Source organism: Anabrus simplex, chromosome 1 (genome assembly GCF_040414725.1).
Source record: "Anabrus simplex isolate iqAnaSimp1 chromosome 1, ASM4041472v1, whole genome shotgun sequence".
NCBI classification, from domain to species: Eukaryota; Metazoa; Arthropoda; class Insecta; order Orthoptera; family Tettigoniidae; genus Anabrus; species Anabrus simplex.
The window spans coordinates 1,002,287,360-1,002,314,922 of record NC_090265.1 but is presented as its reverse complement, the minus strand read 5'-3'; positions in this window follow the sequence as shown (position 1 = coordinate 1,002,314,922).

Genomic DNA, 27,563 nt, shown 5'->3' with positions numbered 1-27,563 from the left:
GTCACAATTCATTTCAGCGACACATAAACATTGGATTAGACTTTATTATCGGTTATTTTCTACTATTTTCAAATGCCATCTCCTCCCATCTCCCACCCCCAGCGTGGGTTGGTATGTTTTATCTCCATAGTATTATTCTTCCAGATGGTAAGTCATATGTGTACCAAGATTCGTTGAGAGCTATTCTGGAACTAACCCACATACACCCATATGTAAGACTCAACCATCCAGAGTATTACAGTTCAATTCAGCGACCTCGTAAACGATGGTATTCGACATGAATATCAGTTATTTTCGTTTATTTTCATATTTCACCACCTCCGCTAGGAGTGCTAGGGCTGTTTTACACAACAGTATATTTTAGATAGAAACAAATATGTGTACCAAATTTGTATGAGGGTTATGTTGAAAGAAACACTTATACATCCGTAATTTCGGTCGTTTTGGGTAATTTCCTTTCCATCCCTTCTCATCTCCATGCCGATGGGGGCTGAAGATAGACTTCAGCGACGTCCGGAGTGTTACTATTCTTCTTAGCGACCACGAAAACTGTGGATTCGACAATATTTTCAATTATTTTTACATCTAAGCCCCTCCCACCCCACCCCTAGTTGTTCTAGGGTAAACCAAACGTCCTCGCAGTTTGTCTCCTGGAAGTAAGTCATAAGTGTGCCATGTTTGGTTGAAATCTCTCCCGTAATCCAGAGAAGTATGGATTCAACGCTAATATAGGTCGTTTTTAGTTATATTTCGCCCCATTCTTTAGGGCTTCTAGGAGTGCTTTGCCTCCATAGTATTTTTTCCAGATAGTCGGTAATATTGTTACCAAGTTTAATTGACACAGATGCTGAAACAACATATAAACATCCATAATAAATGGTCATTGGAGCATTTTTATTTCTTCGCCCCTTCTCTCGCCCCTTCCGATTGGAGCTTAACTTGGACTTATACGACATACTGAGTGTCACTATTCATCTCAGCGACCACGGAAACTATGGATTCGACACTATTTTCGATTATTTTTATGTGTCACTCCGCCCCTCGCCCCCCACTCAGAGGGTACTCAATATGGACTTCAGAAAACCCGGTATGTAACTATCCATCTCAGTAACCCCATAAACTGCGGATTCAAAACTATTTTCGACTATTTTATACCTCTCCCCTTCCTCGACCCCTACCTGTAAGGGATAAAAAGTCCGCAGTGTCACTATTCATCTCAATGCCCCCGAGAACTATGGATTCGACACTATTTTCGATTATCTTTATATCTCACTCCCCCCTCGCCCCCACCCTAAACAGGGCTGAAATCGGACTTGAACAAATCCGAACTGTCGCTATTCATCTCAGCGGCCCAGAGAACTGTGGGTTCGACACTATTTTTGATTATATTTATCTCACTTCCACCCTCTCCCCGACTTCAAAGGGGGCTGAACTTGGATTTTTAAAAATCCGGAATTACACTATTTACCTCAGCGGCCGCGAAAGCTATGGATTGAACACTATATTCGAGAATTTTTATATCTCACTCGCCCCCACCCCAAGCGGGGCTAAAATTGGACTTTAAAATTCCAGATTGTCATTGTTCATCTCGGCGACCCCAAAAGCAATGGATTAAACACTTTCTTCGATTATTTGTATATCTCCCCCTCGACCCCCACCCCTAAGGAGTACAAAATCCGGAGTGTCACTATTCATCACGGCGACCCCGAGAGCTATGGATTCGACGCTAATTTCGATTATTTTATATCTCACTTCCCCTCCCCCACACCAAAGGGGGCTGAACTTGTACTTTCAAATATCCGGAGTGACACTATTCATCGCAGCGACCCCGAATATGGTTTCGATGCTATTATCGATTACTTTTATAAATCAGCCCCTCCCCCCCCCACTCACATTTAAGGGTGCTTGTGGTGTCTTGGCCCCATGAAGTTTGTCTTCTGATACTAAGTCACAAGTGTACCAAGTTTGGTTGAAATCGCTCCAGTGGTTTAGGAGATGTAATACATAAATATCCACATACAATGACATTGATGTATATAGATCTATAGATAGATTACATAGACTCGCCTTTGCTCGTTGGGAACCACCAGTTGCTCTTCGTTAGGAGTGGGTGAAAACTCGTGTCATTCCACTCTTGATATTCTCTATGTTTCACAGTTTCTTAAATATTTTACACATCTAATAGAGAGCAACATTCTTCAAACTGAGCAGACCTATCAAAGTTGGTTCTATATATATTTAAAGTACGTCTCGATCACGGCATGATGGATTGCTATTTTCAAATAACAGCCACTGTCATTCATGAAGCTCCTAGCAAGGGATGGTACTTTATAAACCATGGGGACGTGTTACCATCATCCTAAGTATAGCATTTCTACGGACTATCAGGATCAGCGAAAGACGTAATGTGCCAGCGTCGGTTAGAATCCTGCATCGTTGAAATATTTTTTGCATCGGTATGATGTTTGTATACGTAAACACAGGCCCACGTTTGCCATATTCAAACAATAGAATCACGCTGTTATTAATCTTGTGCCGTGCGCATACTCCGCTGGTTATAGCCTGAATGTTCTGCAATCTCTGCTATCATTCGGCATTTTTTTCCACAGAGGAATACGTTGGCATGCTCCACATTTATGGGTAAGCAAGAAAAAACGAGTGCGAAGCACTGCGCCCATACCAGGAACTATATCCCGACAGGCGACACCAGGCTGATACGACATTCCGACGTGTTGAAAGACGCCTAAGGACAACAGGCGTAATTTCCAACCAGCCACAAGTCCGCAATAGGCCCGTTACATGGGGTGAAACAGAAGAGGCCGTTCTGGAAGCAGCTCGTAATCATCCAACACAACAGTACAAGGGCGACTGCACAACAGGTGAACACCAGCCAGCCGTCAGCCTGGCGAATACTGCATGAACATAAATTTCACCCATACCATCTTGAGCTACACCAAGAGCAAGATGTGCGGGATTTCGAAGCTAGAATGGAGTTCTATCGGTGGCAGGCTGGAAATTGATACACGTTCGTATCGCATACCTTGTTCTCGAACGAATCGCGCTTTCATAATAATGGGAAAGTCAATCGCCACAACATGCACAATTGGAGTCCGAACAATCCTCACTTGGTACGACAGGTGGCCCATCAAGTACGATGTGGAGTGAATGTCTGGTGTGGAATCTTGGGGGATCACCTTATTGGACCTTATTTCTTTGAGGACCATTGGACGGGCCCACAGCTGCCTGTACTTTCAGCGTCAGGAACTCCCACTGCTGATGGAGGATGTGCCCTTGTACGATCGTTTGACGATGTGGTTGCAACAGGATGGAGATCCACTACGTTCGCCTTTTTTCCCGTTCGTAACCATCTGAACGCGGAACTGCCAGGGAAATAGATAGGACAAAGGCTCCCTGTTTCTTGGCCCACCATATCACCGGATTTATCGCCGTTAGACTTCTTCTTGTGGGGACAATTGAGGAACGTCGTTTACACTCAAGCTGCGGAAAACGCTGACCAGCTCCGGCAACTCATCACGGACGCCTGCCGATCAATTGCACCTGAAATAGATCAGCGCGAAGACGATCTATTGAACACCGGTCCCGAATGTGCATAAACCAAAACGGTCATCACATCGAGCATTTGCTGGGGAGGAACATTGTAAGGGAAGTTGTGTTCCTATTATTGCCGGTCTGTATGTGTCTGGCCTGCTAAATAATTGGCCCTTCTTAGGGCACAAACCCATTCATTCACACACAATTTAAATGAAAGCGGGTATTGAACTTACATTTCCTGAGGCACGTTTTAAACAAATATTTCAAAAATTTGTACGCTACGCCCCGGACTCGAACCTCCCACCTGACATGCAAACCCGCTTCGCCACGCCTTTACCAACTACACGACGGATCCGTACGGCTCACTTGGCAGCTTATAGCAAGTATTAGGTTAAATGCGGTCATAATATCAATTTAGTGTTTCGCCGGCGTGTCATTTTCGTATGATCTACAAAGCACACACAGGTCTTCCAGTGTTTAATACGAGTATAACATTACGGCGTCCTATCATGGTGAGGCGGTAAATACCATGATATCCGGTTGTGTTGCCTGAGCATACCGGCAGGGCCGATGTTTTCAGGACGGCATAAATACTGTGGGTTGCATAAAACTACATTGGAAAGGGCGGCTGAATAACGCTGTATTAGTGACTCATGACAACTTTTTTGAGTGCTTCTTGTGCCTCAGTATTATGTTAGATGATCGATTGTGCTTTTTTTGTAAAAGTTACCAGTTACTAAAACTGCAGTTTTCCACTATAATCATTAATAAAATTTAAAATTTAAACTTCGGATGTTGAAATTCATTGTCCAGAATGCGAAAAGATTTACTTGAATCGTTTTACAAATGAACCTGAAAGATGATTTGACAGTATGTACAATGCAGTGTTAGAAATTGATGCCACTGAATGTGATAACATAGTGAGGCTTTCTACAACTCTGTAAATAGTGGAAGATGTGTTTGGGGAAGAAGTACACACTCTTCATCCTCGTATTTATATGTTCACAATGCAGTCAGTGTCAATGATATTGCAGTTATTGAGGAATATTCAATGGCTAGTGTTCTACAGCTGACTGGAGCGGAAATTTGAAGCAATTTTCTGTATGTTTCAGTCATATTGTTGACTATTCTAGTGACAGAGTTTGTTGTCCTTACTTTGAGCTTTATGACGATGGTTCTGATAGAAGTTATGAAGTGGGCGAATATTTACGGACAAATGAATAAAATGGCGTGGAAGGAAAAGTGGAAGGAAGATGAATAAATCAGTATATCGTAGAGTAAGGAACTGAAGGACTGTGGAAAATGTTACTTAAAATGTAAAAAAACAATGAGAAACAATGTTGGGATGAAAGGAGCTGACAGTTTGGGCGAAGATGTGTTTGGCCTCTTGGCTAAACGGAAGTGCTGTGCTAAATTATATTTTAGGTTGGCTTAGTGTGATTTCTTGTTATTTTGGCATGAGATTGAGCGTGGATAATTGCTATAATGTAATAGAAGCGCAAAGAAGGAGTTAATAATGGATGCTTGGTAGATGATGGATTATGAGGATTTGTGATAGGAAGATTGTGTGCAGGGATGAACTAATGAATGCATGAATGAGTGTGTGTGAACAGTTACTTTTTTAAATGTGATGATGAAATATGTTGATTTTGGAAGTGAAGGTATGGGACTAAGTGATGAGTGACAAATGTGTACGTGAGGTTTATTTTCTTTATCCGTCAACCCGTGAAATTCCTCAGCTGAGTTGGCTGAAATCATTCTTCCCACCCAGAATCCCGGTGTAGAGCCTTTCTGGGTCTGAGGTGAGGCAAATAGTGAACGGGTTTGGTTGGTGGGTGTGTTGATTATTTCAGCTTGGTCTGCTAGCTCTGGTGTGTATGTAGGTGACTGTACTCGCTTTGGAGCGTTTGGAATATGTGCCGTAAATTAGGCTGAAAACGATCAAACATTGTGAATTAAAAATATTCCATTCACTACAGTCAGACAGCAATACAAATATGACAATTTTCTATTTGACTCTGATGATGTTAGATCCAAAAATGTATATATCTATCTCTAACATATTTTGCATACAAGAATGGAATGAATTTACCAATGTATGAATTCGATCACTATTTTGAGATTTTTAAAGAATTAAGAGTTCATAGCAACGTATCAATTTGTTATCCTATTTTAAAAATAAGGATTCTTAATTATAAGAGTATCTCTATACGAAATGTTTGAATTATGAACGATTTACAAACAAATCCAAATGAATGTGAAGGAGCAGACATGGAGGAGGCAGAAGTGAGCGCGGAATTAAATGATTAAATCGTTAAATTGTCCGCCTTTCTGGTATAGTGGTTAGTGTGATTAGCTGCTAATCACATTAATCGGATGCCCGGGTTCGATTCTCGGCTCTGCCACGAAATTTGAAAAGTAGTAGGAGGGCTAGAACGGGGTCCACTCAACATCGTGAGGTCAACTGAGTAGAGGTGGGTTTGATTCCCATCTCAGCCATCCTCGAAGTGGTTTTTCGTGATTTCCCACTTCTCCTCCAGGCAAATGCCGGGATGGTACCTAACTTAAGGCCACGGCCGCCTCATTACCTCTTCCTTGTCTATCCCTTCCGATCTTCCCATCTCCCACAAGGTCCCTGTTCAGCATAGCAGGTGAGGCCGCCTGGTGAGGTACTGGTCCTCCTCCCCTGTTTTATCCCCCGACCCAAGGCCTCACGCTCCAGGACACTGCCCTTGAGGCGGTAGAGGTGGGATCCCTCGCTGAGTCCGAGGGAAAAGCCAACCGTGGGGGTAAACAGATTAAGAAGGAAAGAAATCGTTGAATTTCCTAGAAAAATTGTTTTAGATATTATATTGGCATCGATAAAGATTAAATATAAGAAAGGAAATTTTTGATAATAATTTTCACTTTGTTTGTATGGAAAATGAACATGCACCTAAGGCAGAAAAAACGAAAAAATCGACAGGTTTTACCTGAATATTGATTTTAGTGTTGGTGTCGGAACCTTATTACAAACTCGCGTGATCTATAGATGTGCAGTGAAGAGTCGTATTATAGATGTTCATATGAGAGCAAAACTTACCAAAACTTAACAATTCTGCAGCTCTAGTACTTTTCGGCAACACAAGTTATCTGACTGATGTCTTTACTTCACTAGTGCGGCACAAATGAGAAACGTCCACTGACGATGATAGTTTTTGGTTGTGTGCGCTACAACTTACCGTTATTGTTGATGAGTTCGTCTAGAACTCAAAGCAGTGACCATCTTCGTGACTCTTGTTACGGTACCGCACTAACATTTTCTTCTTGCATCCGGGAGATAGTAGGTTCGAATCCCACTATCGGCAGCCCTGAAGATGGTTTTCCGTGGTTTCCCATTTTCATACCAGGCAAATGCTGGGGCTGTACCTTAATTAAGGCCACGGCCGCTTCCTTCCAACTCCTAGGCCTTTCCTATCCCATCGTCGCCATAAGACCTATCTGTGCCGGTGCGACGTAAAGCCCATAGCAAAAAAAAATTACATTTTCTATTGTTGAAAAATACGTTTATGATCGGATTCACACCACCTGATCGGAATCTCCTTATTTTACTGTATTGTGCTGTCCCCCACAGCTGTTACAGCGATGAATGGAGGCCTGCTCGTGAGGACTCGATCGACCTCGACCTGCTCGAGCGTGTGGAGGAGAATTCGACTCGGGAATGTAGCGTATTCTTTATGAGGCCTTCTTAGCTCACTCATTATGGCTTCTTCATGGATGGCGTGATCTCACCCCCCCGGATCACACAACTAAAGAGGCTGCGTCGCGGTGGTGGCGGTTAAGTCTTAGTGGCGTGTTAGGAGAGAGTATGAAAGGGTGAACTCGATCCCAGCTGACCTGAGCCGATGAATTGTGTCACCGTTTTGAGGCAGCATCGCCGTTAACCTTTATGATCACCCCATTGGAGGTTAGATGGATAACGATGGCTTCTTCTCCAATATCACTCAGCTACCACGCGGCAACAGCAAAATACTGGGTGGCGAAGATTTTGGCTGTGGAGCGGAATTCGAGAGTGGGTTCTTGAGATGGAGATGTGAATGAGTACCAGAAAGACCTGATTGTAGGTCTCTGGGTTTTGTTTCTGAAGTGTGGAGGACGGAAGGGGTGGTGAGTTTGAGGGACGAGAGATATGCTTACCGTCCATACGATGTTCTTCGGAGGGTGGTGTGTTGGTGACTGTTGCTGGCAGGCTCTGTGTCAGGTGTTAGCCGAGGTGGGGTTTGATTATATTGCATGCAGGTGTCTTTACGTTGAGGGGCCGCTGTCACTGCAAGACACCGAGCACAGTAATTAAGGTCAGTGTAGCTAGATAAACAGAGTGTGATAGGCCATGGCTGATGTATCAGCGACTGACTGGTGTTGACAGTGGCATTTGTAGCGGAGATTGTGGTGGTTGTGATATCTGTAGAGGAGGAGGCGCTAGGAGTGTAAGGCGTGAACGGGAATATGTTGACTTGTTCTCCGGATCACGAGGGAATAATGGAGTAAGCATCCTGGAGTGAAACCTGTCAACTATGCCTCAGCCCACCTGGCTGGCAAGGTTTCAACTCCAATAAACTCATTTTCAGTGTTTGTTGTAGCACAGTGCGGTACACTTGTGACTGCTGTCAAAACAGGTCGTACTGACGAAAAGTGTCGCTAGCGGCACTGTAAGACAAGGGGAAGGCGTGATATGAATCAATCAATCAATCAATCAATCAATCAATCAATCAATCAATCAATCAATCAATCAATCAATCAATCAATCAATCAATCAATCAATCAATCAATCAATCAATCAATCAATCAATAAATAAATCAATCAATCAATCAATCAATCAATCAATCAATCAATCAAGAATGATTTCCTTCCCTGACAAGGTGACTGAATTTCAATATTGAGGTTAAACTGATACTCATGTTCTCTCCCCACTTTCGAGTTATAAGGTATCTGGGTTGACTTCTCTCAATCCTTGTCAATATGGCAGATATGTGCATGGAAGATTAATAGCCATATTCCACCCTAGCTCAAAGTTAGACTAGGTGTTAATTCTTATTCACGAAGCTGGACATCGTTCTTAGGCTTTAATTGTGGAGATTTTCGCACACCTGTTTATGGACTGAGGAGGAACACTGGGCAACATATAACCAGATGAAAATAGCCCTTGGTGGAAAGCTTCATTTTATATGACTTTACGGTTGATTTCGATAGTGATGCGAGGAATTAGGACTCATGTTTCTAGAAACTTGTTGAAAGGATATTTTTGAATTGTGTATAACGCTGCTTTGGCCCCTTATGTCTTCGTACTGGAGAGCTCCCTTTGAGTAATTATCATATTCCCCCTCCACTTTCTATTACTCCCTTTTTTACTTCTCCCATGTATTTTGGTAACATAGTATTTCTAGCAACCGATGTTTCCAATTGTACGCGCTCCCCTCCCTCTTCTAACGTCTAGGACGTAATATCATATAGTATTCTCTAAACGCACATGACACTTCCGTTATTCCGATTCAGTAGGCAATGTACATTTCGTAGTTGATAATTTAATCATATATTGTATGTTTCTACTACTGTGTAATTTACCTGAACTTTCTTCCTGTGGACCTGCCCCATTCTGTCCTGTGCATGTACGTTCCACGGTCTTGGTTTACCTAGAGCATTTCCTTCTTCTGTTTCGCATTCTACGTATTATTCTCGTTTATTCAATACTGTCTTTATTTATTATCTCAGTGTGCGTACTCCTATTTGATTGTGGGGTTACTACCCTTCTTCTTGCTACATGAGCCTACATGATCTTCTGTTTATGGCCATGGCCAGAGGCTGAGATCAAAGAACACTGGGCCCTTGAGCCCAAGTTAGCAGTTGTAATCGCCACTCGGTACGGTGGTATTTTAAGGAGCTGAAATGCCGGCAGAAAAAAATTACTTGCACCTCAGCGTCTTTGAAAAACCTTTAAAATAGTCAGCAGGACGTGAAATCAATAATATTATTAAGATACTTCAGTTTATCCAAGTAACATTTATGGTCCAGGAACTATGGCTTTGGGTGGGATTTTACGGCCAGATTTTTTTTTATATCTCATGGTATTCCAGCCAAGATCCACCGGAATTCGAGCCTCGGTCTGCTGGATGAAAAGCCAGATAATGAACTATTGCATTTATTAGATTCCCCAGCTCTAAGAAATGGGATTAACCCTAGATTTCTAGAGAGGACTGTTGCTCCAAACTGTGTTTTCAACTACTTAGTCCATATGTAGGCCTACACCTCTTACAATATGTTCACTCCCGAATGGACAATGATTTATCTGCAGCTGCTTACCATGATGTGAGTATTGTTAAGATCTTTAGCTCGACCCAATTTGTCTTTGTCAACCGTCTCGTCCAGGACATCAGAACCTCTCTTTCTGTCCCATCCCGTCCGAGACAGACACTTGCGCTCTGCAGTGAGATAAGATAGTAGGCAGGGCGATGCGAGGGCGCTCTGCTACAGCGCACATCAGATGAATGACTCGCTGGGCCCCAGTGATTGATGAAGCCTACAGACCTCCATCACCCACAAGCTCGTGGTCGATCACCAGCTAATGGTGAGCAAGTTCGCTATCTCTTCTCTCACTGTTTCCGCTTCTCACTTACGCCCTGATCGCGCGCAGTTAACGGTAACACTCCACTCCTAAATCATTCGCGTCGCGAGATGGACATGTTATTTACTATACCACTTGTACAATGCTTCTACGTAACACGAGTGCACCGTGTCGAATAGGTGAATCTCCACCGATTCGTCATAGTAATGCAGACATACAAGTTCGTAGCGCAGTGCCATATCGAAAAAAGACCCGCTTGTCGGAGCAATGCACACCACTTTGTGCGGTTTATCGGTATCTGTGGAATAAGGGGGTACCAACACCTTTGAACATGGAAAAATGGGGTGTACCTATTAAACATTTTCTTCCGTAGTAATGGAAATAAATACTAAAAGGAAACTTAGCATAAAAAATACATTAATCCTTAATAATATGCCTACATAATTAGAAATCGTATAAATCTATGCTATTACATATGATTAATTATTCTTCATGGCCACTATTTTGCTGTTCCTCCGATAATTCCAGACACATGAATATATTTCTATGATTATTTTATTATGATTAATAATGTTATAGCTACAACATGTACTAGAATCAGTGAAGTCTATCACGTATAAATATTTTTCATGTAGTTATTTTCAAGTAGTCATTTTTTCATTCATGTTACTTAGAATCTTTTTAACTTTATCAATAAAGCTAGCTCAATATTTCTAGTACATATTCTTCTTCTCAATGAAATATAAATCCATGAAAAATATCATCTAAATATTTTTAAAACTTTCAGATTTATCAGGGAAACGGTTATGAAAAAGAAAAGTTACCGAAAACGAGCAACAAACTTACCAATAAAGGGCTTGCTTGGGTTATAGAGCTTCACGTTTTGGTCACAACTCCGAAAGTAATATTAACATTAAATTTTGCACTGTTATAAAGAGATATATTCAGTTTTAAAAATTAATTTGAAAAATCATATTTTTGGTCGGTCAAAGGTGTTGGTCCCCCCCCCCCCACTTAACATTTCCAGGTCTTACGTCATCATTCATTGTGCCCAGCCATCTAACTTAGTTTGTCCTCTTTTTGCCTGACCTTCGGCATTGAGATGGTAGACTGAGCTGGAAACAGTTTTCAGGTGATGCTCATAAGACGTGTCCGTACCAAGAAAGTCTCCATTCTTGAATTTTCTCATTGATTGGAGCAACACCTGCTAACTGAAGCACTTAATAAGGAGTGGTAAAAGTTAACTTAAAAAAAAAAAATTAGTTCATAAGGTATGCATGCTCTACACATATCACAGATTTGTAAATAATGCGGCACATGCTTAGGGCGATTCACGTAAAGGTTATATGTGTATGGCTGTTGGTGGGCATATAAAATAGTACTAATTTGGCCATATATTGGGTTTTGTTTCAGAAGGTATGCATCTTATATCGTGAACTTAGCAATAATTTATGTGTTTATAGTTTTTCCACTCGATGCAGAGGATTCCGTTTTTGAGATATCACAATCTAAAGATGAATTTCAGCCTTAATAATAATAATAATAATAATAATAATAATAATAATAATAATAATAATAATAATAATAATAATAATAATAATAATAATTTCGTGTGGCTATTTGTAGACGAGTGCAGCCCTTGTAAGGCAGACCCTCCGATGAGGGTGGGCAGCATCTGACATGTGTAGGTAACTGCGTGTTGTTGTCGCGGAGGATAGTGTTATGTGTGAGTTGCAGGGATGTTGGAGACAGCACAAACACCCAGCATCCGAGCCATTGGAATTAAACAATGAAGGTTAAAATCCCCGATCCGGCCGGGAATCGTACCCGAGACTCTCTGGACAGAAGGCCAGTACGCTGACCATTCAGTCAACGTTTCGGACAATTTCAGCCTTACAACACAGTAATGCGTAAGACGGGTACGTTTTCAAAAGGAGTAGTCATTTGATATGCTTTCAAAGCCATAATTGAATGCAGATGGTAAGTCTGATGGAGTATACTTTAAGACTGAGAGGACGACGCCCATTAGTACTTTTCACTCCTTCATATGAGGATCCGCACCGGAATAAACAAACAAAGTGGAAAAATCTACAGCAACTTCTGTCTCTGAGTCCATCAATCGTGGATTCCACAATACATTATTTAATATCAATTCCACTGCGATAAGTAGAATAGGCACGGTGAAAAGGGCTCGAGCGCTAGGGTGAACAAAATATACGAGGCAATCTCAAAATTAGAGACGTCATACTATTAGAACATGCGGTAAGGAACCAGTTAGTGCTGAAAATAAATGTGATTATTATTATTATTATTATTATTATTATTATTATTATTATTATTATTATTATTATTATTATTATTATTATTATATGGCACTTACAAACATTATGTGCTAAAGTATACAATTAATATATGTTAAAATACTGAAATAATTAAACTAGAATGTCCACCTTCGATAACCAGTCCACTGCACTTGGTGTCAATTCATTCAGGGCCCATAAACTGTCCTTAAATTCTGACAGTGGACAACTCTCAACAACATGAAGCAATATCTGCTTCTCAGCACCACACTCATACGCAGCACTTTCACAATATCCCCACTTTTTCATCATGTATCGGCACCTGCCGTAGCCTGTTCTGAAATGGTTGAGATTTGACCATTCATGTCGAGTAAGATCGAAACCTGGCACTTTCTTCGTTGAGTCTTTAATAAGAAAGGCGTTGTTGGGTGGACATTGTTTCTATCGCTGTCTCCTATTGCTGTTACACTGAACTTTTCGTGGGAGTGTAGATCAGTCCAGAGTGGGTTCTAGGATTTTAACCTCATCTCAAGTGGATCTCATAAGGCATTGAACAAGAGTGAGATCCTGGGTGTTAAGGTCTCTTTGAGCAATTTTTTTGTATTTCCACTGCTTTTCTCCTCGGAACTGGAGGAGCAATGTTTGCTGAAACAGCCAGCCACTGAGTAGAAGTAGACCTCACTGTACCAGTAACAACTCTCATGGTTTCATTGAGCTGTGCGTCAATCTTGCTCGAATGTACGCTGTTTTCTCACACAGGAGGGCAGTACTCACTAGCCGAGTATGCTAAAGAAAGTGAAGCAGTGCGAATAGTCTTTGCATCTGCACCCCAGTTGCTGCCCGCTAATTTTTGCAGCAGATTTACTCTTGTACTCAGCTTCTTTGACAGATTCAGGCAATGTTGTCTGAACGACATGGATCGATTCCGTGTGACACCCAGATATTATGGGAAGAAGTTGTGGGAGACTTCTTTTCCGTTAAAATCTACATTTAGCTACCGATTATCTTCCATGTTGTGCAAGTGTAATGCTGTTACAGCCGATTTACTATAATTTGCCTGGATTTTATATTTGTGGAAAAAGTCACACAGGGTAGCATCCTCACAGTGTACCAAATCCATACTTTGGGTAATTAAAGCTAGATCGTTGAAAACTCTACCTTCTTTGAAGTTGTTCATGGCAGGTCATGGATGTAAACATTGAATAGATTGGGAGATAATACTGAACCTTGAGGTAAACCATTATTAGAGATCTCCAGCTGCTTCTTTCAACGCTCAGAAATACATCACGGAAGGGGCCTCCCCGAATAGTGCTAGATGAGGTATTCGGGCGTTCCCTGGACAACGGTGGTACACCTGCTGATTCTTCCACGTAGGCGTTGCTACACAGCTACAAGCAGATGATATCAAGTACTATGTCCCCTAAAAGTACTTTTCAGGACCAACCAGAACACATGTCGGTCAGTATTGGTAACTATCTCTGTATTTGTCACTTAAATATCAAATCAATTTTACCACCAAAGTGTCAGTATCTGTCTCGTCTTCTTCTGGAAAACAACGTAAATTTGATAGCACTACAGGAAACACACACCAGTGACAGTGAAGGTCACTTTAGAAGAGGAAAAATAGGTGGTCAAAATCTTGCTTGGGCAATCAATGATGAACATTGAATAGCAACTTACATCAGATCCCAATTAACTGATTTTAAAACTTTTTTGTGAAGGTAGATCAACAGATATCTTCGCCCTGTCAGCCGAAATGTCAGGCATTACTCTTGTGAATATCTATATACCACCAGGAATCAGTTGGTCCAGCCCTTCATTAAAAGTTCTTGATCATCTTGTTTTATACGTTTGAGATTTCAGTAGTCACAGCTCAACATGGGGATACGAATTCCAAGATGACAATGGGCCCAACCTAAATAGCTGGATTGAAGTAAACTCCCTAAAACTCGTCCACAATTCTAAACATCCTGGCACATTCCGTTGTGGCAGATGGCAAAAGGATTATTCTCCTGACCTGTGCTTATTGTCTCAGTCAACTCTTGAGAATCAACACAGGGTACAACGATAGGTCATCAGTTCCTTTCCTCACAACCAACACAGATCAGTTATTATTCACTGTGGCAATGATGTCGTTCTTGTGTCTTCAGTACTGCAAGCTCGTTGGAATTTTCGACTAGCGTAGTGGGATCTATTTGCGAAAGGGCTTGATAACACTGTGCAGTGGATACTACCGGTTCCTTAAAATTACAGTAGATTTGTCAACGTCATGAAAGCCAATACTAGGAAATTAATTCCTCGGGGATATCGTAAGACGTATATAGCAGGATGGTCAGAAGAATGTAATCAGCTCTACAGATAATATAGGAACTCTCCTAATAAAACGACAGCTGATGAGTTCCTAAGGGCTATAAACAAGTCTAGGAAAGAGAAGTGGCACAGAACTACAGCAGAGACGGACTTCACACACTTTAGTCGTAAAGCCTGGATCCTCATAACAAAACTTTGTGGTGATCCTACGATGAAACGCAGAAGTTTGCCGATGAACCCAAACACCATTGCCTGCATACTGACACAAATCTTTAGAATGAAGATGGATAAATTACACACAAGGAGTGTTAAGAAGGAACTAGGAAGGAGAAGATCACAGTTGACATCCCATCCGGAGCATTTCTGTGACTTCAGTGCTGAAGAACTGGACAAGGGTCTATCCAACGTAAAGATAAAGAAAGCTGCTGGTCTGGATGAAATCTATCCTGAGTTTCTGAAGGCCATAGGGCCTGCAACAAAACATTGGCTAGTCAACTTATTCAATGAAATTATACGAACTGGTAAATTACCTAAGTTGTTCAAACAAGCCAAAGTAATTGCAGTCTTGAAATCAGGAAAGGAAGGAACTGATGTGTCACATTATCGACCAATTTCACACATTAGCGTAATCTGCAAGATGCTCGAACGAATGATATTTAACCGTATCCAGGAAACAATAGAAAGAGTCATCGCAGTTGAATAAGGGGTTTCAGAAAGAACCGAAATTGTTTTGATCAGGTGTTAACACTGACAACAGAGATTGAAGCAGGATTCCAGAAAAGACTGAATACTGCTGCAACTTTTGTCGACTTTACGTCAGCCTATGACACGGTCTGGAGAGAGGGACTGTTGCTCAAGTTTGTTCAAGTTATCCCTTGTCAGAAGCTAGCATGGTTACTAAACAATATGTTATCCAACCGCCCGCTTGCTGTATGTAATTGATTAAATTACAATTATAATTTCACTGTAATGAAAATTATAAAGCAACGTTTTGTTGGAGGATAAGACTGAGGTCTGCAAAAACAAATATAATGTTTTGCTTACATGAATCCAGATGGTTATTTCCTCGCATTCATCTTATTCTCTTAATCCCAACATGTTATTGCCATTTTACCGAGCGTCTCAATTGCCTGCCAATTAACTAAAACTATTACATTGATACATATTAAAGCTTATTAAACAAACAGTGGCAATGAATAAGATTTACACTGAAATACACATAACATGTAAGTATATTTCAGAAAACGTTGATGATCTAATGATAAACTTAAAAAAAACGAATTAATATACATTCTACAGAATTACGGAAAAGTGAAATGTATGGATATTTACAATTTTGTAGTTCGAAAATTGTTTATGCCTTTAAATCTAGTATGAGGTGTTAAGTGATGAACCGAAGTGTAAAGTGTAATTCCTATGAAATGCAAATCAAATTTTTGGCACTGGTATTGAAATTTTTCTTTTTGTTCATTCGTTCGTTCGAAAACCAAGGCCCATATTTTTGAGTCAAATATTTCGATGACATTATACGCAAAGTATCGATAGGTTTTCCATTCCCTACATAATACATGCATACATACATACAACATTATATATTATTATGTCCTTCAGCGTTCAGTATTCAAAGAATAATTATTGACTAAAGTAAACAATAATTTGAAAGAAATATCTCATTTTCCTACTTAAGTTGTTCATCCACTTGAAAGAGTCAACAAAAATTGAAATCATTTATGAAGTGTCCAATTTTATACGGTATTTTGTAACTTAGGATATCATGGTATTTTGTTGCGATTAGTAAAATCTTTGATATAGACCATCTTCTTAGCTGAGATGCGCTGAAACCGTGATTCTGGCACTTGGCTCCCAAACTAAATTTCCGAGTTGGAATCCAGGTGAATTCAGGTGAGATTTTAAATAGGGCAAATGCGTGACAACAGGAAGGTCATCTGACCTTATATCCCTGATAAGTTCAACAGCTTCTCTAAATCTTATCTTCCAAATCCATACACATTTGAGAAAGAGAAATAAACATATACCCCTATACTTTTCTTATGTACGTAAATTAATAATGTCGGTAGTTAACTGCTAGGAATATTTCAGTATACCACATGAAAATGTACAGCACGAGGGGAGATTAAGAGGTGTCAACGTCCAATTGTGACTAATGAAGAAGAACAGTAACTTCACTTGATTGTTGCCTACATCGTATAGAGAGAGGACGGGGATAGACGGGAAGAAAATGTGACGAGCCTTAGATTTCGCAAATGTAATATCATCGGAGTCGGTGAAGTCAGAAGTAATAGGGAAAAATCGGATGAGCCGAATTAATCCAACAGCATGAAAGTGAACTACGTCCAGTTGCTGTCCAGGCGATAGACAGAAACCTAGCTCGATCTGAGGATAGAGGGTCACTGATTCATGTCCTTGGGGTCAATGACCTCGATGTTAGGCCACTTTAAACAATACAGTTGTGAAACAACTGTTTATACACGACGTGGTATATATGCAACATGAAAATAATTGTCTATACTTTAATCTACGGACATGATATCATCATGTAATATTCCCCTTTAGCAAATACAAAAACGATGTTGAAATGTCGATAGAAAAAATATGGTTTAAAGGGCTAATATATGTTACTCAAACTTCTTCCCATAATGATACAATGTGAGAATACTGAAATATACAATATTACAGTTTTATTACTTTAATATAAAAATTACGGAGCAACCCTTCAGCTGATCGTTTGCAGAGAAATCTGGTACCAGTAAGGAATTTTTCAAAAGTGAAATCCCCCTTTTCGTGGCTTTAATCACAGTGCGAACATCCTAAATTTCTATTCTATACAGTATAAACACCCCCCCCCCCGTATGTTTAGAATATCCAATATTTCAGAGTGGGGTAAATCTTAGCGTGTAAGATAGCAAGTGTAGCTCCGGTCCTCATGACACTATGCTTAGCAAACAAGAATCGATAAATTATATCCAGGTCAATGATTCTCCAATACATAGTGCAAGCAAGTAAAGTCATCTTGTTGCAGTAGATTCAGTGAACTATGTATGTGTGCAAATTGTTAAGGGAAAACTAGTCTTTAATCATAAGAGAAAGCATCAAAATAAGAAATCGTAGAACCAGTCACAAGTAATCTTAAAATCAAATTCCAAACCAGAAGATAATGCCCGGCTAACACTGACCAGAAAGAACGTCTGGTAGGCTATACACTTCTAATCTTCGTTATACTGAACGGCTTCAAACTGCATTTCTCATGCGAGTCATCACACAGATCTGGACTTATTGATTTACATTTTTCAACCTGAGAGACTACAAACACCGTTATAAAGATTTATTACCCTCTATGATGTTTTCCTGATTGTGTTCGTTTCCCTATGATCTGTTAACCAAATAAAATTCCCGTGATCCTCAGTCTGTTCCTTATAGTAATCACTGCCGTAATATAGGATTTTAAACCAAATAAAATTTCCGTGAGCCTCATTCTGTTCCTTATAGTAATCACTACGGTAATATAGGATTTTAAACCAAATAAAATTTCCGTGAGCCTCATTCTGTTCCTTATAGTAATCACTGCCGTAATATAGGATTATAAAAGAAATAAAAGTACTGTGATCCTCATCCTGTACCTTATAGTAATCACTGCCGTAATGTAAGATTTTAAACCAAATAAATTTTCCGTGAGCCTCATACTGTTCCTTATGGTAATCACTGCGGTATTATAGGATTTTAAACCAAATAAAATTTCCGTGAGCCTCAGTCAGTTCCTTATAGTAATCACTGTCGTAATATAGGATTTTAAACCAAATAAAATTTCCGTGATCCTCAGTCTGTTCCTTATAGTAATCACTGCCGTAATATAGGATTTTAAACCAAATAAAATTTCCGTGAGCCTCATTCTGTTCCTTATAGTAATCACTGCCATAATATAGGATTATAAACCAAATAAAAGTACCGTGATCCTCATCCTGTACCTTATAGTAATCACTGCCGTAATATAGGATTTTAAACCAAATAAAATTTCCGTGAGCCTCATCCTGTTCCTTATAGTAATCACTGCCGTAATATAGGATTTTAAACCAAATAAAATTTCCGCGAGCCTCAGTCTGTTCCTTATAGTAATCACTGCCGTAATATAGGATTTTAAACCAAATAAAATTTCCGTGAGCCTCATCCTGTTCCTTATAGTAATCACTGCCGTAATATAGGATTTTAAACCAAATAAAATTTCCGTGAGCCTCATTCTGTTCCTTATAGTAATCACTGCCGTAATATAGGATTATAAACCAAATAAAAGTACCGTGATCCTCATCCTGTACCTTATAGTAATCACTGCCGTAATATAGGATTTTAAACCAAATAAAATTTCCGCGAGCCTCAGTCTGTTCCTTATAGTAATCACTGCCGTAATATAGGATTTTAAACCAAATAAAATTTCCGTGAGCCTCATCCTGTTCCTTATAGTAATCACTGCCGTAATATAGGATTTTAAACCAAATAAAATTTCCGTGAGCCTCATCCTGTTCCTTATAGTAATCACTGCCGTAATATAGGATTTTAAACCAAATAAAATTTCCGTGAGCCTCATTCTGTTCCTTATAGTAATCACTGCCGTAATATAGGATTTTAAACCAAATAAAATTTCCGTGAGCCTCATCCTGTTCCTTATAGTAATCACTACCGTAATATAAGATTTTCAGCCAAATAAAATTTCCGTGAGCCTCATCCTGTTCCTTATACTAATCACTACCGTAATATAAGATTTTCAGCCAAATAAAATTTCCGTGAGCCTCATTCTGTTCCTTATAGTAATCACTGCCGTAATATAGGATTTTCAGCCAAATAAAATTTCCGTGAGCCTCATTCTGTTCCTTATAGTAATCACTGCCGTAATATAGGATTTTCAGCCAAATAAAATTTCCGTGAGCCTCATTCTGTTCCTTATAGTAATCACTGCCGTAATATAGGATTTTAAACCAAATAAAGTTTCCGTGATCCTCAGATTGTTCCTTATAGTAATCACTGCCGTAATATAGGATTTTAAACCAAATAAAATTTCCGCGAGCCTCAGTCTGTTCCTTATAGTAATCACTGCCGTAATATAAGATTTTAAACCAAAAAGAATTTCCGTGAGCCTCATTCTGTTCCTTATAGTAATCACCGCCGTAATATGGGATTTTCAGCCAAATAAAATTTCCGTGAGCCTCATTCTGTTCCTTATAGTAATCACTGCCGTAATATAGGATTTTAAACCAAATAAAGTTTCCGTGATCCTCAGATTGTTCCTTATAGTAATCACTGCCGTAATATAACATTTTAAACCAAAAAAAATTTCCGTTAGCCTCATTCTGTTCCTTATAGTAATCACTGCCGTAATATAGGATTTTCAGCCAAATAAAATTTCCGTGAGCCTCATTCTGTTCCTTATAGTAATCACTGCCGTAATATAGGATTTTAAACCAAATAAAGTTCCCGTGATCCTCAGATTGTTCCTTATAGTAATCACTGCCGTAATATGGGATTTTCAGCCAAATAAAATTTCCGTGAGCCTCATTCTGTTCCTTATAGTAATCACTGCCGTAATATAGGATTTTAAACCAAATAAAATTTCCGCGAGCCTCATTCTGTTCCTTATAGTAATCACTGCCGTAATATAGGATTTTAAACCAAATAAAATTTCCGTGAGCCTCATTCTGTTCCCTATAGTAATCACTGCCGTAATATAAGATTTTAAACCGAAAAGAATTTCCGTGAGCCTCATTCTGTTCCTTATAGTAATCACTGCCGTAATATAAGATTTTAAACCAAAAAGAATTTCCGTGAGCCTCATTCTGTTCCTTATACTAATCACTGCCGTAATATAGGACATTAAACCAAATAAAATTTCCGTGATCCTCAGATTGTTCCTTATAGTAATCACTGCCGTAGTATAGGATTTTAAACCAAATCAAAATTCCGTGATCCTCAGTCTGTTCCTTATAGTAATCACTGCCGTAATATAAGATTTTAAACCAAATAAAGTTTCCGTGATCCTCAGATTGTTCCTTATAGTAATCACTGCCGTAATATAACATTTTAAACCAAAAAAAAAATTTCCGTGAGCCTCATTCTGTTCCTTATAGTAATCACTGCCGTAATATAAGATTTTAAACCAAAAAGAATTTCCGTGAGCCTCATTCTGTTCCTTATAGTAATCACTGCCGTAATATAGGATTTTAAACCAAATAAAATTTCCGTGAGCCTCATTCTGTTCCTTATAGTAATCACTGCCGTAATATAGGATTTTAAACCAAATACAATTTCCGTGAGCCTCATTCTGTTCCTTATAGTAATCACTGCCGTAATATAAGATTTTAAACCAAATAAAATTTCCGTGAGCCTCAGCCTGTTCCTTATAGTAATCACTGCCGTAATACAAGATTTTAAACCAAATAAAATTCCCGTGATCTTCAGTCTGTTCCTTATAGTAATCACTGCCGTAATATAGGATTTTAAACCAAATAAAATTTCCGTGAGCCTCATTCTGTTCCTTATAGTAATCACTGCCGTAATACAAGATTTTAAACCAAATAATATTTCCGTGAGCCTCATTCTGTTCCTTATAGTAATCACTGCTGTAATACAGAATTTTATCACAGAATCTTCTTGTCCTCCTGGAGTGTGTACCGCTCGCATCCCTACACTTCAAGCAACTACTGTATTAAATTCAACAATTCAATTTTAGTGCCTAAGTAGTTCTCAATGCTCTGTCGAGACTGGTTGTGTTGTTTATTATTTTAAAATAAAACGCAATGATATATTCATCCTCCCTTAACTCTAATCAAAAGTGAAGGCGGAACAATTATCGGTAAAGATGTGGAAGAACCATGAAAGGCACGAATATGTGGGATTCCCCAGGCCTTGAAAATTCCTAATGATACCGGGGTCAAAAGAGACAATAAATTGACCATGGGAATTATGATAGGCGAGGTGAACACGAGAAACCTACGTAAAAAGTGGGAGCAATGTTAAACTCATCTAGGGGTACGGCGGTCAGTTCTCCATTCTTCCAGTTGAGAGTCACTTTCTACGACAGGGAAGAGATGCTATCGATACATTCTATTCTCCACCCATGGCGGATATTGTAGGAAAGAAAGTTCAGAAATTCTATATTAGTAGATTTTAAAATCTATATAAATTGTAGGGGTTCCGCTTTCTGAAATTCGTTTGTTTTGCCAATTTTTCAGATGTTTATCTGTTTTACGTATCAATTGTTTTTGTTTTTCGTGTCGGTTTGTTTTTTCCTCTATCACGGACACACAGCTACATAGAACTCGACCAAACTTCGTATTTAAAGTATACTCATACAGTGGAATGTTCTAATATGAAGATAATTTAAAAATTTCTGAATAAACGGTGGGTTTGTAGGAAAACCAGAACAATTTTCTTCCATTTTCACTTATACTATTGATGTTCTGTAAAATCTGCGGACTGTATGTAAAACTTCCCTTCATTTTAAACAACTACTGTTATGTTCATAATTTCGCTTACTTTTCAAACGACGGAGAAAACTACTACTTTCTGCTGGTCTCATGCTTTGAATAGAGTGACCGACCGACCGACAACGAACCTACAGGTTACCATGGCAATGTCTCTCACTGCTTGCCAGCACGGAAATCACGTATTGCCATTTTCGTTATTCCGGTAAACTCGTGGTTGTTACTTGGGTAGAAAGCAAGAGAGACGTCAATCGGCTATTCTGCGGGATATTGGTGGGATACCGTTGTAGGTTAAAATCCTCCTCGAATAGTAATAAGGTGTGCTGTTAATATTTGAACATTACCGCAGAGTGTAGCCCATTATTTCACACCGTAAGGTATTTTCAGGAATTTGCTATAATGTTTACTCTTTTTCTATTCTATTTCTGTTTTCCGCTTTAATTTCTTGCATGTGCCTTGCCTCTTTAGGCCTAATAACACCATAAGTCATCTTCTTATCTGTTTACCCATGAATCCCTGTGACTCCCTTGTGAATCCCTCTGTTTCCGCCTCCTTATATCCGTGACTCATACCATCACAATTTATTGAGGTACTTTTTATTTTCCAATACATCCACTTGGTATTTACATAATTGTCCTAACCGGCTGTCCTCAGTTATAATCCTATTTTCTATTAATATCAACATTTTTTACTGTATTACTTTCTTCCTTAATTACTCCGCATGTTTGCTAGTGCTAATCCCTAAACCTGGACACTCTTTTCTTTGAAGAAAAATTCCAAGCTGTTCAAATGTACAACTTTTGGCCCCAGAAAATATCAAAATATGGATGCAATTTTATTGACGGTGCAGACCTTCCTTTCGGATTAATTGGTGGTTAAGCGGTACGTCGTATCACAAAACAGATAACACATTTGCCGTAAATTTGGACAGATCTACAACTTTGGTACACTGATTTTTGCCGTATCTCTTTGACTTACACTTTAAATAGAGTTGAATATCACGATTTCAATTAATTAATTAATTAATTAATTAATGTTCTACATTTTTCATGCATACGTTATCGTTTGACATACTTATACTCGCGACGCTAAGAACAAAACTCGATAAGACCCTGTTTTAAGGCCCTAAACCCAATATTTATGGAGATATTGGCACAAAACTATCTCTGCTCTATGAATAGTATGAAGAAATGGTATAAAGAAATGACCAGCCGTAACCATAGCAAGGTCAGCTCAAGGATTCTACAGTAGAATACAAGCCTAGTGTGCTAAGTAGGCAAGTGTGTATATGTAAACATGGCCAAGGAGGAATTTTTTTAATATTTGAAACTCTTAATTAGCGTTAATCTCCTGAGTTATGATTTCTGGAACTGCATTTCCCCATTCTTGTAAGAATAATAATTATTGTGTATAGAATCAAAGTGATTTCGCTATTTAAAAGGCCGATTTCTAACTAGTGTTAATTTGCCAAAATATTTGTGGCTACCCGATCCGCATTTCCATGCTCTTATCAGCATAATGGTTGTGCATAGTGCCAAACATATTTTTAAACTCATAGACAGTGGTAATCTGTAATAATGTTTAATACGAAAGACGGGATCATCAAATTCGACACGCACATTGACACGACCAGTGGCCATATGTCAGACAAATATTATGATTCCAGTTTAGCCCCGATTGCAAACTTTCTTTCCATAATAGTAGTATAGATATAACATAACTTTCTTCAGTTTGTGCCTGTTATTTCTAAGGCTACTGGATCCAATGGTTCATTTTGAGTTTAAGGCTGGCGGCCCATCCTGGTACCGCATGATTTCTCAATGGAAATTCCACCCTGACATTCAACTTCATTTGAACCTTAATCGCCTACACTGAAGTTAAGATTTTAAACGACTGTGTTAATCACGCCAGAGTCGTTTTGCAGGGAAAACACATAAAGTAATAAAAAATCTTACGTTTGAGAACAAAAGGTTGGGAAGTTTTCACAGTTCTTCATTGATAACATCTGCCTTCAGAATAAGATTTACCTTTAACTGTATTTATGAATATGATGGTGTATCTAGAATAGCGCTGTGTAGTAGAAAATATTATTCATAGCAAATAAAATCTAACTGTTTCATCAAAGCATGCCACTCACTTAATGTTTTATCTGTCATAAGTAGTTCAAGAAAAAAATACATAACTTGACTTAATGCAGAGAGTGCGTTTCCTCCGTTTATTTTTCTACATAAAGCATTTATATTACTATTAAATGAGCTTCCTCAATGTACTTAATGTATTTTAAGGAATAAAATGTATCTCTTGTGTGATAAGAAAACTAAAAATATTCATGATTTTTGGGCCCTATCAATCGTGAAATTATCAGTTTCGCCTCGGGGATGCATTGACGTCAACAGTTGCATTGCCATACATTTCAAAGACGCTGGTGACTGTAATAGAGGAAGTACGTACTTCCACTTGTACAAATACCTGCCTTCGGCTTTTATATAAAATAGTATGTTCCCAGAAGGAAACCATAACTAAATTACGTCGACTGCAAATGTTAAAAGCATTCAACCACTTTAGGTATTTTAAATTCTGAAATTACCAGCGTTTCGCCTCATTGCAGCAGTGGGCTCATCATTTAAATTTCTACACCTTTCCAAGACGCTGGTGACTAGTGTAATGCTCAGACACCACTACACATCTCTTATGTAGGATAATGCAGGGACAGCGTACTAGGGTAAAAAGGTACCTAAACTTGTATAAATTCTTGTCTTAGGTTTTTATATTTAAAAAATTAAATTTCATCGATTGTAAGTGTTGAAAACTTTCAATCTCTCAGATCTTTTCAGTTGAGAAATTTCCAGCGTTTCGTCCGAGTGTGGCGCTGGGTTCATCAATTAGATTGTCATACGTTTCCAAAACGTTGGCGACTAGTGCACCGTTGATACACCGCTACAAGCCTCCTATGCAGTCAATGCAGTGACCATGCATTAGAGGAAGTATTATATCTCTACTTGTATAAGTGCCTCCTTAGGCTTTTATATCATAAATTGAAAGTAAAGCTCCCAGAAAGAAATCATGATTGAATTCTATCGATTACAAATGTTTAAAAAAACAAGAAAAATCAGAAAATTCAGCAACCAAATGATCCTATACGGCATAATGATTATCACCAGTGAGTAGAACAGTACATATCACTTAAGGTAGAATTAATATGTTAGAAACTAAAAAATAAAAAAAAGCAGATTGCAAAATCATGATTTCTTACGTATTCTTCATATTCTCCTTCCCTAGCTTGTTGTCGTCCAATCGTGATTATATGCATGTTCTCTGCTGGACAGTGGGTATCCGAATGCTGCTGGCATGACGTTGGATGCCATTTATCCATCTGGTTAGAGGTCTGCCAACAGTTATCGAATCCCGTGATCTCCACTACATAATAACCTTGGTCCAATTTGAGATGCTCCTCACTACGCAGCCGTTCACCCTTCACTTCAGTCTTGCCACTTGCTCCATCATGTACATCACTGGAGTCCTTCTAGTGATATTTTCCTTTCGAACTCGATCCCTAAGGCTGATTCCAAGCGCAGAGCGCTCCATTGCTCTCTGATAGACTTTTCGCGCTGTTTACTGTGAAGAACACAGTTTCAAGCCCATATGTCATGACTGGTAGCATGCACATTTTCTACGCTTTCCCCTTGATTTTCTCTGGCATCTCCGAATTTCGTAGGATGTAGCCGAGACTGCTGAAAATTCCCCAATTCAGAACGATTATTCTGGCGATCTCCACCATGTGATTATAACTCCATTTATTTACGTCGCACCGACACAGATAAGTCTTATGGGGACTATGGGATGGGAAAGGGCTAGGAGTGGTATGAAAACAGACTTGGCCTTAATTAATGTACAGCCCCAGCCCTCCATAGTTTTATGCTGTGCCTCAGGTATATGTAGTCCCCGAAAGTTCAAAGTATGCACTTGTCAAAGGTGACATGATGTTGTTCAGGCTCATAATATTTGTTTTACCTAGGTTAATCCTCAGAGCCACAGCTTAGGAAATTTCCTGGAATTCCTTCAGTACCGTTTTCAGCTTCTCAGGACTTCTACCGATACGGACGAAGTAATGGGCAAAACGCAGATGGTTCAGGTGGGCACCACTAATGTTTATGCCCGCCGAAGCCACCTGAATACATTTTTTTAATGCTGGTGGGTAGGAGCTTAGGTGAAATTGTATCACCCAGTCTTACACCTCCATTGACGGGAAATTTTCCAGTCACCCAGTCTTTTGTAATTTTAACATGAATGATGTAACACATTTTAATTTAACATGTCATTATTTGATTTTTAAATATTCAGAATAAATGATAACGAGGAAGTACTAAATATGCCAACGGATTCCCCAACATACACCTGCGAAAGTTACCGACCCGTAGGTTTACCTAAGAACCTCCGGTCTGAATTATACAGTAGTGCTAGGATGCATTATTCGTTTGATTTGTAACCACGTTCGAAATATTGAAAATGCATGAAAAGTATAATAATGTAAAGAGATACATAACGTAACTGGAAACAAATCTAGGAACTTTATTATGTCTTCATTTGTGACCGTAACCTCTGAAAAGATTTTACTTTTTTTTGTTTTAAATGTGTACACAGAAACTGAAGGAACCTTATGTTAATATGTACATTCAACTTTCACCGTCCTTGACTCTTCTGTGACGAGACGAACTTCTAGCAGTGTAATAAACTACATAAAAGGAATTTTATCAGACGCTGAAAAAGAGAGGATGGCCAGAGAGATGTATTTGATGAGTAGAAAACTGGATAGAATCACTGAAAGGACTTAAATGCGTCACGACGACAAGATTTCAGTCATAAAAGCAGAGCGGACGGAGATATAATCTTCCATTGCTGTGGCTAGCGTTTTTCAAGAAGGCAGAAACTCCTATGACTTCTGATGATGTGTTTCAAATTGACATACGTTGGTTGTTATAAGTTTTAACTTATGTCTCTAACATGTCCTCACTTTAAGTTTCTAATGTATTTATGAATGTATTGTGCCCGTCCTAGTCAGTCATCGAACACGAGACACCCCAGGGGTGCTCAGTTCGGTGGCTGTAGGCTTATGAAATAGATGAATGTGGCAGGATTATCATAGGGTTCATCAAATGAGTGCGTTCCAAGTAGAAAACAAATATGACACTTTTATTCAATTAAATGCAGTATTGGCCATCCTGAAATCTATGATTATGATTATGATCGTTACGTTAAGGAATTTTATCTGGCTCTTGATGTAACAAACCTAGGCACACACAAATGGGATGGTACAC